The sequence below is a fragment of the Melospiza melodia genome, unplaced genomic scaffold (assembly GCF_035770615.1).
Source record: "Melospiza melodia melodia isolate bMelMel2 unplaced genomic scaffold, bMelMel2.pri scaffold_47, whole genome shotgun sequence".
NCBI classification, from domain to species: Eukaryota; Metazoa; Chordata; class Aves; order Passeriformes; family Passerellidae; genus Melospiza; species Melospiza melodia.
In genome coordinates, this window is record NW_026948793.1 from 4,425,369 (window position 1) to 4,428,263 (window position 2,895).

General features: G+C 51.4%; 1 non-coding gene across 1 annotated transcript; it reads left to right on the forward strand.

The window, feature by feature from the left end:
* Nucleotides 1–473: 473 nt before the first annotated feature.
* Nucleotides 474–677, forward strand: LOC134413668 (small nucleolar RNA SNORA74). Its single transcript, XR_010026566.1, has one exon. It is a non-coding gene; the product is annotated as a small nucleolar RNA SNORA74 (small nucleolar RNA).
* Nucleotides 678–2,895: the final 2,218 nt, after the last annotated feature.

The window sequence follows — 2,895 nt, forward strand, 5'->3', positions numbered from 1 at the left end:
CTGCTGTCCTCTCTTTAGGCCTTCAGCCGATGACCGATGGCGGTGACCCGCCCGAAGGAGCAGCTCTGAGGTGCCCCGGCCCCGTCGCGTGTGGAACCCCGAGCTGAGCTGTGCTGAGCTGTGCTGGGACAGCCGGGGAGGTGCTCCGGGAGGGCACTGGAGCCTGCGAGAGCAGATGTGAAGGGATAACCTGCCCGCGGGACACAGCAAGAGCTCTGGAGCCACATGGGTGAGGTGTGACTGTGAGCCAGCCTGGGAAAATGGGCAAAAATGTTTTGCTGTCTAAAAGGCCTCTGCTGGCTCCTGTGCTAGCCTCAGGTCCTCAGGGTGGAAATGACGTGGTTTATCCAGAAATAAGTTTAGCTTATCTATTCCTCTTGCTGGATGAAGCCTTGATGAGAGTAGGCATCATCAGAAAAGTGCCTCCATGTTTTTTCTGCCCGGTAAACCCCCCAGTTTTGGGGTTTTTGTCTCCCAGCAGTAGTCAGCTGCCCGTGGCTGCTCAGTGCCTGTGCCAGTGTTATGCTGCTGGGAGAAAAAGGTGCTGCTGAGCTTTCCTGGCACCAGCAAGGCCGTCCTAGTGCTCAGTGGTGCCACGTTTTGGCAGCACTCTGCATGCCTGAGAGTGGAGTAACTCCTGCCCGTGGAGACAGTTGACTAGACTGCATGTGTTCATGCAGCAACAGGCAGCTTTATTGAGATCTAACTTCCTTATATAGATGAAAAGGCCCATGAAGGTAATCCTCATTGGCTGAGCCAGTTACTACTCAGCTAACCAGCCAATAGCAGCCTGAGTCTCCAATGGCCTGGGCCTGCTCTTACTGGTCGAATTACATAAGCAAGGTAATTATATAATAAATAACTTATGAAGTTGGAATTATTTATACTGTGTGGCCTACAGGCCAGATGTAGAGCATCACAGAGGAATAGCTTATAAATATGGAACTTGTGTGTGTCATAAAACCTCTATAGCTCATAAATATGGAACTTGTGTGTGTCATAAAACTTCTGTTCGCATGATGTTTGGGGCACTTGAATGGAGGAAGGATCCTCCAAGTGATCAGTGCTGCAATAAAAATGAATTCTTTTTGATACTCAAACTGTGTTAGAAAGTTTCTTTTTGGGTGATTTCAGTGTCAGTTCCACAAGGCCCTGTAGTTTCACAGTGGCCCCTTGGTTCTAAAGTGTCACGATGGCCTCAGTCCCACAAGGCCCCACAATGTCCAAAGAGTCCCCTTAATTCCATGGGGCCCTGAAGAGCTACAATGGCCCCTTGGCTCCATGAGGCCCTGCAGTGCCACCCTGGGGCAGGAGGCCAGGAGGAACTCGTTCCCCACACGCTGCAGCTCCCTGGGCCAGCTGGCACCAACACCTTCTCCCAGGCCAGCACTGCCTGGCACAGCCAGGGCCGAGCCACACTGCAGCTCCCTGCAAACCACGGCGGGGGCTGCGAGGCCAAAACCCGAGTCACAGACAGTTTGTCACTCTTCCTGTCTGTATCTGACCAAGAAATGTCCCATTGTGGGGTCCCCTTTCCTGCAGTCACTGCAGCACTGGGACCATCCCTGGAGCTCTGAGCGAGAGAAATGGTCAACGTTGCACCTCTGCACTGACTCAGGGATGGTGGGAGATGCTCTCTGGGGTGGCTGGAACCATGGAAAAAGGACAGTTGGGAGCACAGAGGGAAACCCAGCTGAGCTGCTGGACTGGGTCAAGACATCTCTGTCTGGGGGAGAAGTTGGCTGTGAAACTCCCTCCTGTGGATGCTCACGTGCCCAAGAGTTGGGCACTGAAGAGCATCACAACAACAGACAGGAGGATGGGGCGGCCAGGATTAAAGTGCCTCAGGGGGGTCTGGACTGGCCACACAAGGGTGAACCCTGGACACCATCTCCAGGTTATCCCTGACTGTGAAATATGGGCTGAGATCAATCAGGGCCAGGCCAGGCAAAGCCCCTGTGGTGTGGGGGGGCAATGGTGGGAATATAAATCTGGGGTGACACGTGGTCTTGGTAGTAGGTGTAGTAAATTGGGAGCACCATTCCTAAACCACAACAGCCCTGTCAGAACCAGGCCTGTCCCTGCACTGTCCCCGCTCTGCTGCCCCACAGCTGCTGGATCAGGAAGGGCAGAGCCATGGGGGAGGAAAATGCACAGGGACTCCTCCTGGGAGCGACCTTCCATCCTGATACTCAGACCCCAAGGCAGAAATCCCCATCGTCAGCTGGGAGGTCACCATCAGAGTCTCTGCCATTGTCCCACTTGGTGAATCTTTCACACTGAGATTTTGGTCCTTCCTTTCAGTTTCTTTACTTTTGGGGCTTTTAATGATTCCTCCATAAACATGGCAATTCATGTCCCTAATATGGCATTTCTTTCCTTTTTATGGAAGTGTTGGGAATTAGGCCACATTAAAATGCTGGCAGGGTGTGCATAGGTATTTGCAGCCCTGTGGAGAAGCAGTTGGGATATAAGAACCAAAGAAATGTAAAATGGTTTGAGTTAGAAGAGACCGAAAAGAGTCTCTGGTAAAACTCCCATTACCCAGGAACACCTTCACTCGTTCAGGTTGTACAAAGTCCCTGACCTTAAACACATCCAGTGATGGGGTTTCAATTCTGAGGGCACCCTATGCCAGTGTCCTGCCACCATCATCAAAAAATATTTCATCCTTACAGAAAATCTAAATCTGCCCTCAGTCACTTAAAAGATACAGTGTATTATTCTGTATTATATTCCCCAATATAATCTTGGGCAAAAATGTACTCAGCCATTCCTGGACTTAAATCACATCTCCAGGGCTGAGCACCTTTGAGAAGGCCCAGAGATCTCGCAGGATGGGATTTGGAGGCCCCAAGAACATGATCACTGTATGGGAACTGGAAGTCCTGGGTT